Genomic DNA, 24103 nt, shown 5'->3' on the forward strand with positions numbered 1-24103 from the left:
AATGGTTCACTTATTTTATGAATATGATGATTATTTTCTGTGCTATTTATTCTTATGAAAACTGTTAGTTTCTTTGATGATGAAGAGAAAGGTGTTCAAGTGATAAAATACCCAGCTGACAGTCATTCTTAAAATATTAGGTGATAAATGCTTTCCTTCTGAAATCTATTCAGCCTAAATGCATTACTCACTGTATTTAGCCAATATTCATCCTGTAGCTTATAATGATATAGTGTCAGGGCTGAGAATTTGAGCAAATAATTACTGAGAGCCAGGTGCCAGGGAAGTGGCATGGCAGACACAGGGACTTGTACTCTAGATTGAAGGAAAGGAGGTTTAGAATAGGTCTGGGAGAGGAGAAAGGGCCTTTTCTGGAAGAGGAATGAAATGAGCAGACACAGATGTGAGGATGAGTATAGGTGGGAAATATCCAAACTCTGAATTTCCCTTTGCATAAATAGAAAAATGACAGTGATGATAGATAAATAGATAGATAGATAGATAGATAGTTGAATAGGTAGGTGTTGAATGGAGAAACTCACACTGGGAAGCGAAACTCTGTGGTGATATTTTAGTGAAGCTTATTAAATAGAAAAATGAAATAAAATAGAAATAGAAAATTTATATCATTTAAAACTTATGAAGGAGATGTTTATCTTAATATAACAAATATTGAGAAATAGGGAAAGAGGGATTTGAAAACCTAGCAATTTGAACTTTATCACTTTTCTGTCTGAGGATGGAAACTCAGGTTAGATATTCATGCAACAACTGGAATGACGCAACTGTGTTCTTCCTCCACCTGCTCTCCAGGACTGCAGTTCGGAAGACAGTGGAGCAGTGACTCGCACAGCGCTGGTTGAGTATAAATCGGTATAATTTCTCTGAAGGAAAAAAATTAAATGCCCTATAGGTCAAAAACATTGAAAATGTATAGATACTAACGATTCTACTGCTTGGAATTTATCCAAAGTAAATGGTCAGATAATCCAGGTCATTAAAATAGAATCAACCTAAATGCGAACTGTACAAGATTGACTCAATAAATTATATTATATCCAGATGGCCATCACTGTTTAATTCCAGCCATGAAAAAACATCACTCTTGACAATTGTTTCAAGTTTGGGTGAAGTGGAGAAGTTTTCTTCATCAGCAACCCTTGGAATTATGCACAGGTAGTCTATGGTGGGTATTCCTACTTCGTACTAGATGAGATGATTAATCACGTGTATCTCCTCAACTATGCCCTATAGGGAAGCTGTTCTACTACGGTACATATGGCTGTTTGCCACCCATGTTCCTCCAGTGGGAAGGTTCGGTTTGATTACCAAGTAGGAAGTTGCTCTTTACATTTAACAAAATTGTAAATACTGATTATTAGAGCAAAATATAGAAAGAAGGTATAAACTGTGTTCACAGTAGGATGGTCCATAGAAATCCCTTTTGCTTTACCTGGGTCCTGAAGGGAAAAAAATAATAAAAACTGGCTAATATCTGTCAGAAAGAAGCAGACGTATGAGTAAGGATTTTTCAGAAAACTATATAAAGCTATCACAATGGTAAAATTAAATTTTTCTTCACATATAGGTTATATATCTTTTTTATGAATGCTTTTACACTTACTTCAAGTGTTAAAGTGAAAACCAATTGAAGCTAGAAATTCTCACAATTTCCATGGAGTGCTACCCTTGAAGGTTGCAAACGTCTGCTCATTACAGTTTTAAATGCATTTATTTAAATCTAGCATTTATTTCCCTTTTCCACCTGTAAATAATGCTTTGGTGACATCAAAGATTTACTTTGGAGAAGACACTACTTCCTCAGAGAACAGCTTTGGGACAGCAGTCAAAAATCTTTTATTAGCCCATTCCAAGAGTGTCCCTCTCTACTTGAAGGGAGACTGGACTTTGTGCTCCTCAGGGGCAGGTACCTGACGTTAACACTGGGTTCCAGCAGCACCCACACTAGAAAATACTAAAGAAATGTTTGTGGCAGGAAGAATACTCTGAGATAATCCCCATTTCATCGAAGTTATCTATTGATTGTGCCTTAGGCACATTTTGCCCCTTCCCCCTGCCCACTGGTTATCATCCATCTGACCACACCTGCTGAAACCTTGTGTCACTATCTCTACTATCCGTTCCTGATTAGCTGATGCCACTGCCACTTTCCTGTCTTAAAACACATTGGGATTTTTGTCTATGCCATTCCCGAATATCACGTCTATTATCTTACTTTATAAACTGTCTTTCATGATTACATGCATTATATGTCAGTAATGGTTCTTCCTTGTAAGTAACAGACACCAACTCTGGTTAACAAAAGTGAAAGGGAACTAATTGGAAGAATATGAAGGTGAGGCTGGAGGCTCACACAATTAACAGGACACTTGTAGACCAGGCTTCAGCCCGTGATCCAAGAGAACTCAGGAAGGACAGGATTACCACGGTAACTTTCCAACAGCTGAGATAAAGTGGTCACAATGTCATCACGGGGACAGTTGTTCTTGAGTCATGCAAGTTCCTCCCAATGTCTTAGCAGTGAAGATCTAATTGACAGAATTAAGGTGTTAGAACCTCCTGGTCTACTGGTGTTCCAGGAAAAAGAATGATTGGACTCCCCTCACTTTTGTAGAAGGGAGGGAGTGGCATGGAATTCACACACAAAGGAAGGGAGGGGATTTCCAAAAAGGAAATTGAGGGGTCACTAGGGAGCAGCCATCTCTTTACTAACCTCTGATTCAATGATTAGTTTTGGAAGCACAGGGGATTGCCTTTATACTGCATCATCTGTTAAAAGGATCACTAAAGCCTTGGCCAGTAGATGGCCAGGTATTTGCTTATAGGAAGGAAGAGACAGATGGAGGAAGAGATAATTTAATATTTATTAAAATTGTATGCCTGGGTTACATGTACGCATGAATGCAGTCATTATTCTGTAGCTGAAACAAGTCAGAGCCAGGTAAGCAGACGCATCCAGAAGGCTCCCTTGTAAGACCTGTGTTCCATGTGCACTGAGGTTATGCAAAAGCGGGAAAACCCACAGGTTAACAGAAAATTGATATAAGAATGCTATCAGTGCAGAATCTATTAAAAGTATTTAGTTAGTTGTTATTGGTATTATTTTTAGTAGTGGTTTATTATCAGAGTTAAGGCTTCTCTGCTAGTGCAAGAGTTCCTACATTTACCTTTTTAAAATTACCCTTTACTGATTATCCAGCTTGTCCAAAAATTCCACAGAGGAAAGACAAAGCCCTTTATTTATTTATTTATTTATTTATTATTATTTTTTAATGTTTATTTTTTAAGGAGAGAGACAGAGTGTGAGTGGGGGAGGAGCAAAGAGAGAGGGAGACACAGAATCTGAAGCTGGCTCCAGGCTCTGAGCTGTCAGCCCAGAGACTGATGCGGGGCTCGAACTCACGGACTGTGAGATCATGACCTGAGCTGAAGTCAGATGCTCAACCAACTGAGCCACCCAGGCGCCCCACAAAGCCCTATATTTAAATCTCTTTCCATTGTTATGGTGAGCCTCTGTGGTGATTTTTGGATGATCTAGCAGTCAAGTATTGTATTAGTATTAGTAACCATTCTTTTGAAGAATTATACAATGAATATTCTTTCCCAGTGATAAGCTAATACAGTAAGTTATAAAAGAAGCTAATAAGATGAGTTAACTGCAAAAAACCCCTGTCCTCCCCAATCTAGAAAATGTGATGGGAAGTAAGTGCATTCACCAGACTCATCTTGCGAAAGGGATATTTGCAGTGTGCTGGCTTTACTTAGTTACCTTCTCATTTCAGAGTTCAGCCACACAAGGGAAGATGAAAATGAGAATGCCAGGAAACTTGCATCCATCCCCCTTTCCTATGACTATGCCGGCTGCCAAAGTGCTGACCAAAGTTGAAAGGTCAGCAGTCATCTGTGGCAGATGTGCTTCATCCTGATAAACACTTGGTTGCTGGAAACAGTTCTGTTCGCAGATAGCTTATAATTCAGGTGAGGAATGGAAGTGTGAGGGAGCTTTACTGCTGGGAATCTTATTTCATATCTGAGAGCAATTAACCAGCTGATAAACAGGCTTTTGTTTTCCATCTGAATGGCCAATGTCCATTCATTTGGGGCAGTATCTTGTCAAATGGGCAACGATAACAATAAAGTTTATGTATCTTGGCTCCTTTCTCCTCTAAAACCTGTAGTAACCTGCTGCGTTGGAATTAAGAACCTGAACTGAGCATGCAAAATAATTATCTTCCAGAATCCACCTGATGGTATGGAAGGTTACCTTCTTGTTTTGAACTGGAAATAGGGATGAAAAGTATCCTTTCATTTCAGTGGCTCTTTATTTTTGTATAATCAGAACGTGCCTCACAAGCTATAGCATTCTATATTCCACGTGTTTATATAGCTTAAACACAAAGTAAGATATACGCTACCACATTTCAGAAGATGTTCTAAATTTTAAGAAGCATATGACAGTGTCTTACTCTCTGAACTACCTTATGGCCATTTTCTAACCACTTACTGTTGGTAATGCTGAGCATTTTTGTAATGACTTAATATTTTACCACAAACTATAAATTTTGCATGTTCCCTTTTTTTTTTTTTTAATTTTGACCCACACATTTTCTAGTGTGTCACAGTCATCTCTTCTTTTTCTAAGTAATAAGGTCATTTGTTCCAGTTGGGCTTGATGTAATATTTTCATAAATGAAGGTGACTCATGATTGCATTGTTTTATCTTTTCCACAGCAATGATTGAAAAGAAAAGCCACCTATATCCTCTTGCTAAATTTCCCTTGAGAAGAATGAGTAAAGTGAGCTGTGTAGCCTTGGAACCATGGAAGAGATTTCCTGTGTAATGTTCACAGTTTTGGCAAGGTAATTATTATGACCCCACAACTTCTGATAAAATTTCTGGAAAAATGGAAATTACAATGCCAACTCTGATGTGCTGACTCAGATACAGCCGGATCAGTTTAAGAAGGCAAAACAATATAGATTTTCATTTATTCCCCAACTGATATTTCTTGAGCACTACTATGTGCTCTTTGCTCAAGGATGGAGATATGATTAATATGTGGCCTCAGTGCCCAAAGACTTAATAATCGAGCATCTTTGGTTGTGCTGGTTATAGTAGTGATAGGTAGTGGGTGATGATTGGTGATAATTTTGGTTTGTGCTGGGGAAGAATTATTGGGAAGAAAATGTATCACCTGGGACCTGTACCTATATCACCTGGAAAATCTACACTAGTTCAATTTCTCACTCCATTTATTACCACAGATTTGCTTAAATGTGATATTGATAATTATTGATTCCTATCACTCTTAAATCTCATGTGTATTTTAATAAGCAGCAAACTTCTCAAAAGATTTCAAAGTCCAGATGTAGAACGGTGGAATCAAAGTTTAATCAAATGTAGGAGACTTTTCTCAGCTCCTACTCTTTCTGGGAAAGTGCTTCATGCTTTATAAACAATGTGCTCATTAGCATAAAGCATATAATTTTCTTGTGGGGATGGCACATGCATATATATATATATATGTATACATATATATACATATGCATGTATCTAAATAATATGCAAAATACATATAGACCCACAATGCTCTTGCATATTCCTAGACATATCAGTGTGAATCAATGTGGTATAGACCATACATAAAAAGTGATACTTCAATTCTAAAAGGTCACTGTGGAGTAGGGTTAGTCATAGAGAAAGGTCAGTATTAAATTGAACATAAAAGGAAGTATTGTACCTGTTGTAGTAAAAAAGGAAGAAGAAGATGTGCATGCTCTCAATAATGCAAATAGAGAAAGGGAAGAGAAATAATAGAAGACTTCATTTGGTGAATAATTTTAGGAAATGTAATATCAGCCCAGCCCTTTCATTTCAACCAGAGAATTGGTGTATGGCACTATTTTCTTTAGGCTGAAATCTCTATGATGAAGAATGACTGCTCTGACTATGAATTTATTTTCCAGTAACAATTACCTTTATAGTATCAGTGACTCTTAACTTCTCGTTTAGCAGTTCTACAGTTTTCCTGTTAACTGTATTTGTTGTATTTGGTAAATAGCTGTTATGTACCAAGAAGTATTTGTGGACTTTTATGTGACTAGCCCTGGGCCAGGTTTTACAGAGCAGAGCAGAAATATAAGACATGACTGTTTCCGGGAAGGCTATTCTAATGTTATCGGGTAGCCTACTCTCTGGCAATATGTTTGAAAATACAATGATTAGTAAGATGAAAAGGGATATGCTATAGGAAGACCCAGCTTGTATCTAAGGGCTTTTTTAAAAACTGGAGGAAAATATAGTACCAGCAAGTAGGAGCCCCTGCTTTTCTAACCTGTGTCTTTGGTTGCTCTGCACTTTAAAATGCCTTTTACCAAATTTTAAAGATCATCTCTAGAGGGGCACCTGGGTGGCTCAGTTGGTCAAGCGGCCAACTTTGGCTCGGGTCATGATCTCATGGTTCATGAATTTGAGTTCCCCATTGGGTTCATTGTCAGTGCAGAGCCACTTTGGATCCTCTATCCGCCCCCCTCTCTGTCCCTCCCCTGTTCGAAATCTCTCTCTCTCCCTCTTAAAAATAAATAAACATTAAAAAAAAAAGATAGAATAGAGGCTAGGACCTACAGGATCCAGGAGTGTCATTCAGGCCAGGTACCCTGAGTTCAGATCACAGTATTTCTTTCATGGGATCACATGAGATTGAACAACAGAACAGTGCTGACCTATAGATTTTGGGTGAATCTTACTCACTTTGGACACAGGATGAGTTCAGGGCTCTAGGCTCCTGATAGTCCATCTGTGACCCTTAGATTTGAGCTGTATATGTGGGCCACAGAGTCAGTTCTCACCTGTCCACGTTTAGAACAGGTGTCTCCTCTGATCTGCAGCACCAGATGGTGTCTGGGTGGCAGCAAGCACCCTTTACTTTGTTGTAGTCTAGGAAAGTTACCCTACTCCTTTTGCCTCAGGCTTTGTACTGGGTGTCAGGCACATCTCTGGGGCTGGCTGTGCCTGTCTCCTTGGAGAGTTTCCCAGAACATTGTTTCTCACTGCCAAACAGCCCTTCTGATCAAAGTTCACTCTTGCCTGTGATTGATGCGGTGACATACTTTCCTGGGTTAGCCATAAGCCTTGTTGGAAACGAGGTGGACACTTCTTAGATGAATAGGACCATTCTTCTTGCTCAGCTCATGGGGCTCTTACTAATTCTCCCCACTGGTGGCAGCATGTGGAGGGCAACACTGGAAGGTATTACATTCTACAAATGCAATGATTTTGGTTAGAGATTTTGAAGGAAGACATATTTAGAAGATGTGTTATCCTATGTTTAAAGTATAAAATTCTGTCTGGTAAGATTAAAATGATAGATGAATGATAACTCATGCTTTGCTGCATACGAGGGATAAGACTTGCATTTATGTGTGGTCATCGTTAATGAAGTGCAGCTAAAACCTTTGATAGCACAGTGAAGCCATTAGGTGATGCAGTGTCATGAGTGATGATATAACCAAATAAATGCAGTGAGGGAATTTCAGTAGCAGAAAGATCTATCTTGTTTCGATACAAGTACATTGTGAAGAGCTATGGCTTTATGTATAATAATGGCATTACTACTTTTTTCATGTAGTGTGAGGCATGAAATTATTTAAAAAATGACCTATTAGACGATAAATAACATGAAGAGATCGTTCCTTAACGTGCATAGGAAGAAATGATACCTGGAAACTAAGATGAATCTTCATATCTATTGATTGGACAACAAATGTGTAACTACTTCTTCTTTACCCATTATTCTAAGTCTTTATTTCTACCTCATACAGACCCATACATTTGGTAACACTTTTTAAATCTAATTGTTTATATAGACAGAGACCCTACAAAAGTATTTGTCCAGAGCACCTCACAACTAGGAATGGACTTGGATAAACATATCAAAGGAAAACATAGACATTGTCAAAAATAGTGTTTTTTTCTTAAGTTTTTGATTTATTTTGAGAGAGAGAGAGGGAGGGAGAGAGCAAGTGAGGTAGGGGCAGAGAGAGAGGGAGAGAGAGAGTCTGAAGCAGGACAGCACTGACAGTGCAGAGCCCTATGCAGAGCTCAAACTCACAAACTGTGAGATCAGGACCTGAGTCTAAATCAAGAGTCAGATGTCTAACTGCACCCAGGTGCCCCAAGAATAGTTTTGAAGAAGTTCTCAACTTCGTCGTTCTTAGTTTCCTCAGAAGAGAGTCACTGTTTTCCTAACACTGCACTTTTGTTTCTTATACCAACTGACTCTTGGCTTAGAATGGCATTTTCTGCCAGATGAACACCCATACTAATAGTCTTCTTTTAAAAAACAACAAACACGCAAAAGTCAGTGTTTTACCATACCATCTACAATGAATACAAAGTCAGCCCTGTTAAACAACTCAAATTTATGGGGAAGTTAGTGAGGCCTGTTCTGGTTCAGTCTCCATTGTTTATTTCATATTTAGGATCCCATAAAATCCACATCCTGCAAAGAAAAATTTGGGTGAACTAGAGCATTCCAGTAAGCATATTTGGTATAATTTCCCCCAGTTTATGAGTAAAAAAAGAAATAGGAAAATAGATGCCATATACCTCAAATTCTCAGCATGATTTTAATTCAGTAGTATATATTGCACAACTACATCTGTAGCATAGTCAGTGATAAATGTTGCTAACGGTGCTCTGGACTGTTGGGCCACGAAACATCAAGGAATAATGATATTGTTTATATTATATGTTTAATATAAGAGAGCATATGAATAGAGTTTTAAAAAATTTAGAAAGAGACTTAAACTTCAAGGGAGTCATTCAAACCTTGAATACCTATACCATTGTTCTTTGGCTAATCAAAGTTGTCTTTAGGGGAGGAGCTACTGTTGCCAACATAGGGTAACCTGCAAACATATCCATATAACCACAAGGTAGAAGACATATTTCAGAAATTCAGAATAGTCCTTGGTCACTCACTGGGTGCTCCCTGCTATATATTTAGATATATATTTAAATTGTTCACATTTGTGGAGTATACACATCGATCTTGTTCCTGTGACAGAATTTACTGTAGAAAGTGCAACTTTTCTTTGACTATCACATGTATTGCTTTAATTAATGCTTTATTTCTTACAAACGTTAGGTTTTAATTTTTTATTATGGAAATATAATTGACATACAATGTTATATTAGTTTTAGGTGTACAACAGACTGATTTGACAGTGAATACATTACTTAGTGCTCACCATTGTAAGAGTAGTTGCAGTCTGCTATCAAACAGTATGTTAGAATGTTTTTGACTATATTCTCTATGTTGTACTTTTTGTCTCCCTGACTTATTTGTTTTATAACTGGAAGTTTGTACCTCTTAATCCCCTTTCATCTATTCTGTCCACCCCTCTCCACCTCCTCTCTGGAAACCACCAGTTTCTTCTCTGTATTTAAGAGTATGTTTTTTTATTGTTTTTTAAGATTTCACGTATAAGTGAAATCATATGATACTGGTCTTTCTCTGTCTTACTTATTTCACTTAGCACAATACCTTCTAGGTCCATGATGTTGTTGCAAATGGCAAGATTTCATTCTTTTTGTGGCTGAGTAATATTTCATGGTGTGTATATGTGTATATACATACGTATATGTATACACATGTACATATATATATGTATCTTCTTTATTCATTCATCTATCGATGGACATTTAGGTTATTTTCTTATCTTGGCTATTATAAATAATGCTGCAGTAAGTATAGGAGTGCATATATCTTTTCAAATTACTGTTTTTATATTCTTTGGGTAAATAACCAGGAATGGAATTACTGGATCATACGGTATTTCTGTTTTTAGTTTCTTGAGGAACTTCCATAGTGTTTTCCACTGTGATTACTCCAATTTACATTCTCACCAACAGTGAACAAGAGTTTCCTTTTCTCCATCTCCTCATCAACACTCATTATTTCTTGCCTGTTTGATATTAGCCATTCTGACTGGTGTGAGGTGGTATCTTACTGTGGTTTTGATTTACATTTGCCTGACGAGTGATGCTGAGCATCTTTTCATGTTTCTGTTGGCTGTTTTCTTTGGAAAAATGTCTATTCATGTCTTCTGCCCATTTTTCAATCAGATTGTTTATTTTTTGGTGTTGAGTTGTGTAAGTTCTTTATATATTTTGGATATTAATCCCTTATCAGATATATCATTCACAAATATCCTCTTCCACTCACTAGGTTGCCTTTTTGTTTTGTTGATGGATCCCCTTGTTGTGTATAAGCTTTTATTTTGTTACAGTCTCAGTAGTTCATTTTTATTTTTATTTCCCTTGCCTGAAGAGGCATGTCTATAAATATGTTGCTAAGGCTAATGTCCAAGAGGTTACTATTTTCTCTTTTAGGAGTTTTACAGTTTCAGGTCTCATATTGAGGTCTTTAATCCATTTTGTGTTTGTTTATGTGTATGGTGTAAGAAAGTGGTCCAGTTTCATTCTTTTGCCTATAGCTGTCCAATTTTCCCAGCACCATTTATTGAAAAGACTGTCTTTTCCTTATTGTATATTTTTGCCTCTTTGTCATGGATTAATTGACCATGTAGGCATGGGTTGATTTCTTGGCTCTCCATCTTGTTTCATTCATCTACATGTGTCTGTTTTGGTGCCAGTACCATACCGTTGTTGTGTTTTGTTTGTTTGTTTGCTATAGCTTTCTAGTATATTTTGAAATTTGGGATTGTGATGCTTCCAGCTTCGCTATTTTTTCTCAAGATTGCTTTGACTATTTGGGGTCTGGTGGTTCCATACAAATTTTAGTATTATGTGTTCCAATTCTGTGAAAAATGCTATTGGTATTTTGATAGGGATTGCATTGAATCTGTAGACTGCATTGAATCTGTAGGGGATAGGGACTCCAGCCCTACCCAGACAAGGTTGGGGACAGACGAGTCCCAGGAATGCCAACTGATTGTTCTGCAGGCTGTCCTCTGCCCTGGGAACCACCGGGATGAGGCTACTTGGGGGTGCTGCTGCCCTTCTTGGAGGTGATGGGCTTCTTGCTCTGCCAGAGGTGGCCCTGGATGGTGAAGGCGTCTACACTCATGGATATGGTCTTGGCAGGGATCTGGGTAAAGCGCTCGCGGTCCGAGTTGTACTTGTAGATGCCCTCGACCATGGCAGGCGTGACTGTGCGGGGGCCGTAGCCGGCCAGCCTCGTCAGCTCCTCTGTCTCCCTGGACAGCGTGTAGAGGGCCCGGAACTGGCAGCTCAGTCGCGGAAGAGGATCAGGAAGTGACTGGCCTTGCTATTCTCAGGAGCAAAGGGGCTACAGATTTGGGGAGTGTGGGCATTTTAATAATATTATTTCTTCCAATGACATGACCTAAGTATATCTTTCCAGGGTTTGCTGTGTCATCTTCATTTCTTTCATCAGTGTCTTATAACTTTTAGAGTATAGGTTTTTCACCTCCTTGGTTAAATTTATTCCTAGGTATTTTATTCTTTTTGGTACAACTGTCAATGGGATTTTCTTAATTTTTCTTTCTGCTATTTTGGTTAAGTACACGAAATACAACAAATTTCTGAATATTAATTTTGTATTCTGCAACTTAACTGAATTTATTTATTAGTTTAGTAGTTTTTGGTGGAGTCTTTTGGGTTTTCTATATATAGTGTCAGGTCATCTGCAAATAGTGACAGTTTTCCTACTTCCTTACTAATTTTGGTGACTTTGTTTCTTTTTCTTGATGATTACTGCAGCTAGGACTTTTAATACTGTAGTGAAAAAAAAAAATCGTTATCATTTTTCCTGACCTTAGAGGAAAAGCTTTTAGTCTTTCACCATTGTGTGTGATATTAACCGTGGTATTTCATATATAGCCCTTATTATGTTGAGGTATGTTCCCACTTACTTTGTTGAGAGTTTTTATCATGAATGGATGTTATGTTTTGTCAAATACTTTTTGTGCATATGTTAAGATGATCATATGATTTTTATTCTTTCTCTTGTTAATGTGATACATCAGATCGATTGATTTGCCAGAGGCAACTACCCTTGCATCCTTGCAATCAATCCCTGTTGATTGTACTAAATGATCCTTTTAATGCTTTTTAATGTATTGTTGAATGTGGTTTACTAGTATTTTGTTGATGATTTTTGCTGATTTTTGCATCTATCTTCATCAAGGATTATTGGCCTGTAGTTTTTTTTTTCTTTTCTTTTCTTTTCTTTTCTTTTCTTTTCTTTTCTTTTCTTTTCTTTTCTTTTCTTCTTTCTTTCTTTCTTTCTTTTTTTCTTTCTTTCTTTCTTTCTTTCTTTCTGGTGTGTGTGTGTGTGTGTCTTTGTAAGTTTGGTTTCATGATGATGAATTCTTTTAACTTTTGTCTGTCAGGGAAATTTTATATTTGCTTCAGTTCTGAATAATAACTTTGTCAGGTAAAGTATTCTTTGTTGTAAGTTTTTTCTATTTAATGTTTTGAACATGTCATGCCACTCCCTTCTGGCCTGCGGAGTTTCTGCTGAAAAATCTGCTGATAGCCTCAGGGGTTTCCCTTGTATGTAACTATTTTATTTTCCCTTGCTGCTTTTAAAATTCTCTTTTTATCGGGGCCTCTGGGTGGCTCAGTTGGTTAAGTATCTGACTTCGGCTCAGGTCATGATCTCGTGGTTTGTGAGTTCAAGCCCTTTGTCGGGCTCTGTGCTGACAGCCTAGAGCCTGGAACTTACTTTGGATTCTGTGTTTCCCTCTCTCTCTGTTCTTCCCCTGCTCACAATCTGTCTCTCTCTCTCTCTCTCTCTCTCTCTCTCTCAAAAATAAAGATTTAAAAAATTAAAATTCTCTTTTTATCATTGCATTTTACCATTTTAGTTATTATGTTTATTGATATGGACCTCCTTGGATTCTTGTTAGAGGCTGTTTGTACTTCCTGGACCTGGATGTGTGTTCCTTTCCAAAGATTAGGGAAGTTTGCAGCTACTATTTCTTCAAATACACTTTCTGTCCCTTGTCTCTCTTTTCTATGTCCAGGATCCCTAAAATGTGAATGTTATTATGGTTGATAATGTCACAGAGTTCCCTTAACCTATTCCTGTTTTTGTTTTTGTTTTTTTTTTAATTCTTTTTTCTTTGCGCTGCTCAGCTTTTGCTTTTTATTTTTCTGTCTTCTAGCTCACTGATCTGTTCTGCCCCCTCAAATATGTTGTTTATTCCCTTTGGCATATTTTTCATTTCAGATGACTTCTCAAGCTCTGATTTTTTTTTTTTAAGTAGGCTCCATGCCCAGTGCAGAGCCCAAAGTGGGGCCTGAACTCACAACACTGAGATCGTGATCTGAACTGAGATCAAAAGTCAGATGCTAAACTGACTAAGCCACCCAGGCACCCCTGACTTGTTCTTTTTTATATTTCTGTCTCTTTTTTGAAGTTCTTACTGAGTTCATCCATTCTTTTCTAAAATCAAGTGAATATCTTTATGACCATTACTTTGAATCTTTTTATCAAGCATATTATTTATGTTTGCTTCATTTAACTCTTTCAATTCTTTCATTTTTAACTCTTGGCTTCCACAAGTGTCTGGCTATCTAGACTGGGGGAAGACAAGAGAAATGGTGCCCCACCAGCACTTTCATTCCTGAAGGAATCTCCTGTATATCCTTGCCCCTTTGGCACATTTTCTAAGATTAGTTAATAAATCTTCGGGTATACCCCAGGTGCTTTCCACACTGTTGCTTCTGTGCTATGTCTCAGGCCATTATTTAGTATTCTGGCTTTTTAAGGGCAGGGATTTGGTATCCTATCACCCTCTGACTCTCTGAGTTTAGCTTCCTGCTTCTTAAATGATTTTCTTCTTTTTTTAAAAAAGTATTTATTTTTGAGAGAGAGAGTACAAGTGGGGAGGGGTAGAGAGAGAGAGAAGGAAACACAGAATCTGAAGCAGGCTCCAGGCTCTCAGCTATCAGTACCGAGTTCAATGCGGGGCTCAAATCCATGAACTGTGAGATCGTGACCTAAGCCGAAGTCAGAGGTTTAATTGACTGAGCCACCCAGGTTCCCCTAAATGATTTTCAATGCCAAATGTTATGGGAACTTGTTTTCCCAAGGTGGGTCCCTAGTGCCAGTGTTGCCCTGTCAGGTCTGATCCTCTCACTTCTTCATGCTTGTGATGTCCCTCCCATTTGTAGTTAATCATGCTGGGGTTTGGTTCCCAATGGTGTTTCTGCACATCCTTTCCTTTTCAGTGTGGTCTTCTCTCTATTATTGGCTGTGAAGGATATGTTCTGCCAGTCTTCAGGTTGTTTTCAGAGTTAGTTATATACATGTAATTGTTTCTCTGTGTCCAGGGGGCAAGGTGAGCTCAGGATATTCCCACTGCATCATCTTCCTGCTTTGCCCAGGTTTTAAATTTTATTGTCCTAAATATTTAAAAGAGTCTTTTCCCCCAAATTATTTAGACACAATTAAAACTCTGCCATGAGGAGCAATCATAATCTAGGATATTACTGACTTACACATTTAAAACTGTATGTTTTCTCCATGTTTTATGATCATGGCTTAATAGTCAACAAATGAACCCCATAATAGTGGGAAGAAACCAAAAACTTCCTAGTAATAACTCTAAATTTAAGATTAATTTCTTATGATAATTATTTTTTCAATTTGCTTAGGAAATCTTATAAAGCTTCCTTTATAAATCTTATAAAGCTTCCTTGCTTTCCTTTACTTCCTATTTGTAACTTTTCTTATTTGAAAAATAAAACTATAAATTATTTGTGATGATTTCAGTTGAGTACATTTCACATGTCTTAATGGTAATTTAAATAATTTAAAATAAAACCGTGGATAAAATAAATGTTTCAGTCTAATGTATCTTCCATCATAATGTAAAGAATTTTATAGGCACCCAACTGTCCCACTGATTATTTATAATTTTTAAAGGACCACTTTATACATTTTAATTTTTGTGTCATAAGCTACATAAAGATGGGTAGACTATTGTAATATGAACAAGAAAAATTCTCCGATTATACTTGATTCTTACAGTCATCAAAAAGTGTTTGCTTTCAAAAGAATTCTACTTCCAGCTTGCTTGCCTTGGGGAATGTCAATTAAATCCAAATTATTTTATGATAGAGATTTTGCCATTTTTAGAGACAGGGTAAGTGAACTAGAAATGACAAAAATCAAATGAGAAATGAAAAAATACAGTTTGATATTTACCTGTAAATTGCTTATCTTACAATTAAGCATTGGTTTACCCTTGCCAAATGTCCCCATTTGCGGGTGCCTATTAAAAAATAAGCTATTTTCATTTCCTGCTAGTACACAATTTAGTTTCTTTTAAATGCATGCTTATGCTCCGTGCTTTCAGAAGAGCTTTCTGTTATCTCTGGTATCTCATATTTAAAAAGAATCACTTTCAGTGTGTGTGGCCTGGTTCCTAACAGTCTATCGATTCATTGAATTTCCTGAATTTCAGAAAGTCACCAATTGATTCTTTATGCTGCCTGGCAGAGCAATTCTTAATTTTTGTTTCTTTCCAACATCAGTCTTAAGAAGAAAAGGTTTTCCTTATATCGCCTTGAAGGGTTTACTGAATCATATATCACCAAGAACATTTTAAAGCTTTATTTTGTCTGTTATTTAAAGTGGAAAATGCTGTCCCTTAAGACACTGGCACTCTGCCATTTGCCTCCAGAATATTTCATGGTTCACTGTCAGGACTGTTGCTTTTTCTAGAAGAACATATGGGCCATTTTGGAGAAGTTTTCTGTAACATTCAGATGCTGAACATATATCTATTTACGTTTGGTCTCCAACAAATAATTTTTCTGGAATTTTTATACCTTATGGATTCTTTGGAACTCACTGAAAAGTATATCAGAGGCTGATGACGCCAAAGAAGGCTTGTGAGTTAGAAGTAGAAGGGACTAAATTTAATTGAAGCAAAGTTTAGCATCATTGGAATGATTCCTGTAATTTCATTATTTTTCACTGGAGTATTTCACCTTCCTCCTCTGCCTCCCCCTCTTTCTCTTCCTTTTTCTCCTCCTCTTACTTCTTCTTTTTTAGTGATTTCAAATCGTCAATATTAAATATTTAAAGTGAGGGAAATGTATCCTCCTGCGCTCTGTGATGTTGATAAATAAGTCACTGGAATGTAGTAAGAGTTAGCACACACTTGAGGATGATTGTGTCATTAAAATTGCATCCAGTCAATCTGGAAATACCTCACCTGAATTGTTCTGTAAACACTCTTCTCACTAAAACACCTGTTTAGTCTGATTGTGTATGTTTTGAGTCAAAGGAATCCAACAAATTACATTTAAAACAAGCAATTAAAACTAAAGTATGACTACAATCTGAATGGAGGCTCTAATTGCAATTCTAAGGAAGAATAGTCTCCTCTTTTGTACAATATATTGTATTGATGACTAAAACCAGGTGGATTTTAGTGGAAAGAGACTAATTCTTCATAGTACCGTCCTACCAGATTGTCCCTTTGTTGGTGATTTGGCGAACAACTTATTGATTTGCTAAGTTATGGAGCTAGTTGGCTATAGCCAATCTGCAAATGGTACTCTGGCAATGAAGGAAGAATGAAGAAGTCAAAGAAAATAAAACAAAAGAATAATAATCATGTTCTAAATCTGGAAACCATTAATGGCTCCATAGTCAGGGACCTCAGCATAGAAAGTCTTTCACCTAAGCAAACATGGGGTCTTTCCAGACTGCAAGAATTGAGGAACTGAGGAACTGAAAAGAACAGGGGTGGTGGTGGTCAGAGCAAGATAAAAAGGGAAAATAAAAGCACATGAACGAACCTCTTTGTCACCACAGAAGGCATGAAATCAGAGATAGACCTCAGAGACTGTACCCTTCGAGGAAACTCAAAGTAGGTGTGGCTGTGTGTCTTACCACTTCAATTATTTGAATCTCCCTCATGTTGCAAATATATGCATTGCATCTGGTTGTCAACTGGTTCTTATTCCATGTGTCTCATTTTGCCACTTGGCCACAACAACCAGCTTATGAGGAAGAAGGCACAATCATCTCGGGACTCATTGTGTGGTTAATGGCATCCACTTGCTCCCTGAAGATTCCTTTAAAGGACAGGGAAAAGGGAAGCCTGGGAAGGATACCTTTAGGTAAGCATCTAGAGAATTAGCAGAGTCTTTAATCACCCAGGCCACACAAGATGAGGAAGACAACCATACAGATTCATTTACTCTGTTGCAGCATAGCCAACAAAGGGAGAAAAACAAAGGAAGAAATGACTTGCTTACCCTCACCTTCAGGAAGCAAAGTCAAGAGAAAAAAAGCAAAATTTGTTGACAGAGTTTCAAAGTAGTTGTTTCATTGTCTGATTAGTATATTCCATTTTTCCATTGACCACAATGTAATTATTTATGTATGACTCACATTATATTGAAATGGTATTTGTCTTTCAGATCACTGTGTACTTAATAATATTGGTAAATGAAAGCATAAATGTGTTTTTATGAAATCTCCAAATAGATATATCCTAAAAAGGAACTTTGAACTAGAGAAATATAGTATAACCTTTTTAATACATCTACCGTTATTGACCTCCCTAAGCATCACCTTCCCAGTCCTGCTTTCTCTGAGATATTTGATGCTTTAATTTTTATTTAAGCTCAGACATTACACTTTGGAGTTAGAACTTAGAGTAAAACAAATGATAGTGTCTCACTAGGGTGCTTACCAGATACAAATATTTCTATTCTGGATAACACATATCTAAATACAGAATTATACTTTGAATTCTGTATTTGGATGTATATTATAAGCAACATGTTCAACATTTATCCAAGAATTCCCAAATCCTGAAATGTATTAAATAGGGGAACTGAACTGATTTTAAATCCTACTACCCCAGGAAGTTCAAGATATTCATATCTATGCCTATAATGTACACACATATCTGCACTCCCACACCCAGAGGCAGGATGATGCTCAACATGTGTCTTCAGAGAGAGAGAGAGAGAGAGAGAGAGAGAGAGAGAATTAGAGGGTGGGGATAACAGATTCTGTGGCATTCAACTCAGTAAAGCGTGTTATATCTTAGATTTTCTGAAAGGGAGTTTAGTTTCCAAAAATACTGTGAAGACCTTAATGTAGTGAAGTCTCACCTATGACATGATCCTTTGGTATTTCCTACGTTTTTACCTTTCTGATTTGAAAGTCGTGCTCCTGATGGTGTCAGGTGTTCGTCAGATCTCTGTCCATCAATAGGCCTCATGCCTGGCTTGTTTACACGAGTCCTGACTTTCAGGGAACATTGGCAGCCAAAGAACACAGGGGGAAGGCCATGATAACTGTAGAGAGAGAATGTCACTGTGCCTTCTATCACGCCCAGGATGTATGCCCTATGTCCTCACAGGGAGAGGCATCACATGAGGATAATTACATTCCTAAAATCTTTTATAGGCATGAAGTAAAAAATTTTTTTAAAAATTAAAAACTTCATCAGCTTGTCTTTATTCTTAAAAGAGTACAAACGATGGTTCTTGTTTTTATCTCTAGGGGGTATGGGCATTTGACCCTAGATAGTCCTCAAAGTTCCTTTTTATGCAGTTTATTTTGAAGTCTATTTTTTCACCTTCATTTCATGCGAGAAAGGCACAACTAGTGACCCTCCATTCACCTAGGATTTGTAGAAGAAAAGTCGAATCTCATCTTGACCCCGGGCCCGAGACTTTTTCTTTCTGTGACATGCACAATCTCTGGGGTACTGGGTCATAGAAGAGCATGCCATATAGTACTTTATTGCCAACAAGCTTGCTTTCTTGTGACTTGTGAAAATATCATGAGCTCCAGACCATTGGCAGAGAATAAACAAAGACCAAGCATATAGATTATTTGTTAATGTACTTTGATATATGGAATAATTCTTCTATCTTCATATAACAGTTTTGTCGGTTTTTTGCATTAGTTAGCAATTTAATAGGGCCCATGTACTTTGGTATGGATGCTGACCATGTCAGAGCCAAGCTTTATGTTAATGCAACAGCTTCCCGCAGGAACCTCCAATCTAATGGTTCTGTAGTAAATCTTGGTTGGATTGAAGTAAATGGTCCAAGTGCCATGGTATATACCTGCCACCTTCTTCTTTTATCCACTTAGTCCTGTCATACTATTTCTTTTTTGCTACTAAAAGAGAAATGTTTGGTTTTGTCTAATTGGTGGTAATTAAAAACATTAGTTCTGTCTTTAGTACCCTGTAAGGCATATAATTTCTATACATCCACTCAAATATTTCATCATCTACTTGAATATTTCAAATGTTTAAACCAGTTTCCTCTTTGACACACTTAGAAGAGACCCTAGATTTGACTTTTTATGCTTTCAAATGCACTATGAATCATTCTGCCAAACTCCTGCCCTTCATGTGAATGATATATTTTATTTACACTCTTAGAAAAAAATCTATGCATGGCCATTATTAATCACTCACACCTTTAAGAATGATCTTACCTTTTAGCTATTCATCAAAATCGGTATCCTTCCTGTTAGAAAGAGACACATCATAACTGATGTACAATCAAAGTGTAGATGGGACCAAGTACACAGCTATTAGCAGAATAGATGTCTCTTCATTTTAGGATTATATACACATGCATGAGCACGCATGCACACACACACACACACACACACACACACACACACACACACACATTCACCTCTGTATGCTATATCTATTCCGGCAACTCTCTTTATAATGCCGAACTGCTAAAACCATGTTGCTTTTATATAATACATCACTGTGATTGAGGAGCAGCATATAATTTTCAAAAGCCACTCCCACCCTGAGCAAGGCCAGTAAGACATTGGATGACTAGAATTAGCCAAGGTTCAAAGACCATAGTCTATGATTTTTTATCAAAAGCAAGAGAGGGGAAAATTGATAAATGAATCAATTCCCCATCATTATATACTAATCTCAAGAGAAGAATACTTTATAATTAGATAATATCTTCATTTAAAAAAGAAAATAGGAGAGCCTGAGTGGCTCAGTCAGCTAAGTGTCTGGTTTCGGCTCAGGCCATGATCTCACAGTTTGTGAGTTTGAGCCCCAAATGAAGCTCTGTGCTCTCAGCACAGAGCCTACTTGGGATTCTCTCTCTGCCCCCTCCCTCTTTTCCTCCCTTTCTCACTCTGCCTCTCTCAAAATAAATAAGTAGACTTAAAAAAACGAAGAAAAAAATTTTTTATGGCTTTGACCATAGCTAATGCATGCTTTCATTGGTGAAGAAATATTAAATGGTTCACACAATGTGTTTGAAATATCTCATTTTTTGATGGACATTCCCCTGCACCTCTAAAATGTTGGCTGGAAATTGGAAAGATGATGTTTATCTTAGCCTCAGGGAAAAAAATAAACAGGCATTGACATATTTTCAATTCTTCCTTTTTCTTTGGTTACTACTATGATATCATATTGAGATGAGAATTATAAAAGGCCAAAAGTTTGCATAGCTTCTCGAAAGTATTAGATCATGCAACAAAATGAGGTGGAAAGTGATTGAGAGTAAGATTCTGATTATACAACATCTACACAAATATATTTAACCTTAGAAATACTGTAAAATAAATATGTCATGAAAGACACATTTAACTATACAGGCAGCACTTTAAAAACTTCAAGATCAAAAAAAAAAAAGTGCGGGAAGGCTTTGAATCTTAGGAGATGCTAAGAACTCTCTTTTCAACAGAATTTTAACTCCCTGGGCATTAAGGAATTACTTAATAGAAAAGAAAATAACCCACGGGGAAAATGTAGCCAGCAGAAAAGCTGCTTACAATTTTTGATAGGCCCTAGTATAGGATAGTAGAAACGCAAATGATTCTATGCTCACTCCAGAACTCTATATCTTAAAAGTTCCTCATTCGTTAATTTTTCTTTGCTGGCGTTAAAAGCTGCCAAAGAGAAAGGCTGCGTTATTGAGCTTGTTATGGATATCCTTCGTATTGATTTTTTCATTTTGTGGAAAGCAGGTCTGCAAGACACGTGATCTAATCCCAATGTAGAATTTTATAAACCCTAATGCAAAAAATAAGAATAATAATAATAAGGCAGTCCCATGGAAGAGGTTACTGAAGGTAAACAAGGCTGGTTTGCTCACCATGAAGTGTCTTAAACACAGGGAAGTAGTCAACCTTTCTTATGGTGGGTTTAGTGAATGCTCACAATGTGCCTGGAGTTGAGTGGGAGGCTGATAGGCATATAAATATGGCAAGTAAATATTTCTTTTTTCAAGGAGATCACAGTCTAGCATATCAGACGCAGGCGAAAAGAACAATTTTATAATGTGACATGGGCCCCAGAACAGGTGGACTAGAATTCCATAGAAACACATACTCTTCAGAATTACACTTGATGCGGGCTTTAAATGCATTGCAGAAAAGCTATCCTACAGTTTTTTAAAATGTTTGTGATTTTATGTATTACATTGCTTTAAAAAGAGCACCCCACTTTTTCTCATGTCGAACCGGCAGCCTTATTCAACGAGGATGTTACCGTAAGGCGTGATGAATTCAGGGTAGCCACCTTCATTATTTCCATGTTTCAGGAAGGCGAACGCAAAGACAAAGAGATCTGGATCACTTTAGCGTGTTACGTCTCAACCATCAAACCTGCACAAGATGCATCCAGATTAGTCAACAAGCAGATGATTAGAGATAAAACCTCTCATCTTGGGATAAATTTAATCCAGGCAGCATGTGCTCTTTGGTCATTTGATAAATATAGCATTTTAGAACAGCATTCTCAGAGATCCAGCAGTGCATATCCAGCATTGTAGCTAAAATATTCAAATAGAAATAAAAATAACTCCCCAGAAAGTTGCTGGCATTCATGTTTCCGTTGGAGAATAATTACAGAAGTCAGTTTAAAAGCTAACATAAGAGATGTTGAAAACCACCTCTCACCCCCACAGAAATGCTAATGACTAGTTGTATTATAGTCTTAAAGCAAAGGTTCCAGAACCTTCTCTGTCTCAGATTTATGGTGTCACGATTACTGGCCATGACTAGACACTCTAGAAGGAAGCAGAGATTCCCTGGGCGGTGAAGAGATCCAACCAGCGATCTCCCGGGGAAGTAGAATTTAGCCCTGAAGGTCTCATTTCTAATCCTGTTATTTTCTAATCCTATTACTATAATGTTGAGGTGAATTGAATATATTTCCTTCTTTATCTCTGTGCAATCTCACAGATTTCCTTCAATAATGATTTTTGGCTGCCCCTTCCAAACAGTTTTGCTTCTTTAATTCTTAACAAGAGTAGAGAGACAGTCGGAGTGAAATCTGTTTGTGGTAACATGCAGTGCCCTGTCTCCTTCTGATGCCTCACGGGAACACTGGTGATATGCTGGCTACGCATCCAGCCCGTGATTTCTTGCCTTTTGTTAAACCAACTCATTATTACATCAAAAATCATGGTTTCCATCGACGACAGATTCAGCACACCCATATTCACACTAATGTGTGTGTTTATGTGTGTGCGAAACAGCTACACAATGAGTTATTGAGTTGTATGTAGAAAAAAATGCTAGGCAACCGCAAATTACAAGGATATAAGGCCATCAGGGGGTTTAATGGTGACATCATAAATCACAAGGGCAAGGTATAAATGGACTGTGCTTCCCCACAACTCGAAGGTGCCACTGGAGCTGTGATTTTAAAGGTGTCTCCTCTCCCCAACCACCCTTCCCTTACATGTGGATAATTTGTGTTGTAATTTCCATCTTCTCCAGTTCTCTCTACTTTTCCTCATCCACTTCAAATCTTTTTTCTAACCCCAGAGAGAATCTGTTTTCCGCTCTGTGCTATTAGAGCATCTATATTTAAATGTTAACCCTGGCTTGGCCCAATTTGAAATATAACAATTCTAAAAACCTTGCCGTTCTGGGCTAGGTGTCACACTCATGCAGTATGACAGACAGGTGACAACAGACCCAAGAATGAAGAGACTTTTCTCTTCTTGGATGACTGTGCTCCATGCACCTAGTCTCATTTCCTCTGAGAGGAGGGAAGCTAATTACATATAGTGCCCCTGTTATGACTGCAAACATGGAAGTGATTTTATAGTTTTGCTTTTTTTCACTTCTGAAGTCCTGTGAATCCAAGTCATATTCTAATTTATTTTTATGTCCTAAATGATTCCCTTTCCTCTCTGATTCTGTCTTACAGAGGAATATATTAACATAAAATAATAACCGGCCCAAAGTTTGGTTCAAATTTAAATATGTCCTAGCAAAGCCAGCCCCATTCTAATTGCTTTTATGTGTCACTTTACAGTAGGAGAACCAACCTCCTGGCAGCTTTGCTTTGGGTCTTAATTAGCCACTTAACTGCAAATTGGTTGGCACCCTAGTCCTTTCATCAGTTATTACCCAAATAGCATCACCAACTTAGGATAAAGAAAAGAAAGATCCCACATGTAGCAGGTCTTTCCATCATTATTGCCCTTTAATACAAAGAGGGGGGTTCCCAACTACTAATTAAGGCAACGTTTTTAATAGGCAATTGGCATCTTATTTAATTCACTCTCAGTGCGATGTCTTAAAGGAAAAACAATCGCGGTAATGTGTGTACAGTGCTAAAGAATTTACAAAATATTTTCATCTACTCTATTACTCTCACATAGTATCTGCTTTAGCCATGTATTCATCAATATGTTTTTTATCGGTTGCCATGCTTTAAGATGTGGATTTTATCTCAGTCCTTGGTGCATTTGCCTGTGTATCCACTAAGCTATCTAATAAAATTAACCAAGCGAATCTCCAATATATACAAGGGGGTTGGCATTTTTATTTCTTGTTGCATTTCTAGGAAACAGGCACACTGTTAAACATACTACATAGATAGGTACTTTCTTACAAAGCAAACGTAAGTGGTTAGTGGGCAGAAAACTCAGCACCTCTAAAGGGTACTTGAGTTAGTGATGAGAGGAAGGAAAGCATTCAGAAAGAGCAGGGGAGCCTTGGTTCTGAGAATACAGAAATAAGTAAGAGAAAAAGAGACTGCTGATATAGATCAGATCCAAAAACGTGCCAAAGAGGATGAGAATTCA

General features: G+C 37.5%; 1 long non-coding RNA gene across 1 annotated transcript in view; it reads left to right on the forward strand.

The window, feature by feature from the left end:
* The window catches only part of LOC147584278 (uncharacterized), a 36154-nt gene continuing 12051 nt past the window's right edge, over window positions 1–24103 (forward strand). Inside the window, exons 1-3 of the long non-coding RNA XR_015255293.1 lie at window positions 1–1186; window positions 3804–3999; window positions 4753–4881. This is a non-coding gene — a long non-coding RNA (uncharacterized LOC147584278). The remainder of the gene's footprint in view (window positions 1187–3803; window positions 4000–4752; window positions 4882–24103) is intronic.

This window comes from Puma concolor, chromosome A1 (genome assembly GCF_028749965.1).
Source record: "Puma concolor isolate L17-30 chromosome A1, mPumCon1.1.hap2, whole genome shotgun sequence".
In the NCBI taxonomy this organism is placed as follows: domain Eukaryota; kingdom Metazoa; phylum Chordata; class Mammalia; order Carnivora; family Felidae; genus Puma; species Puma concolor.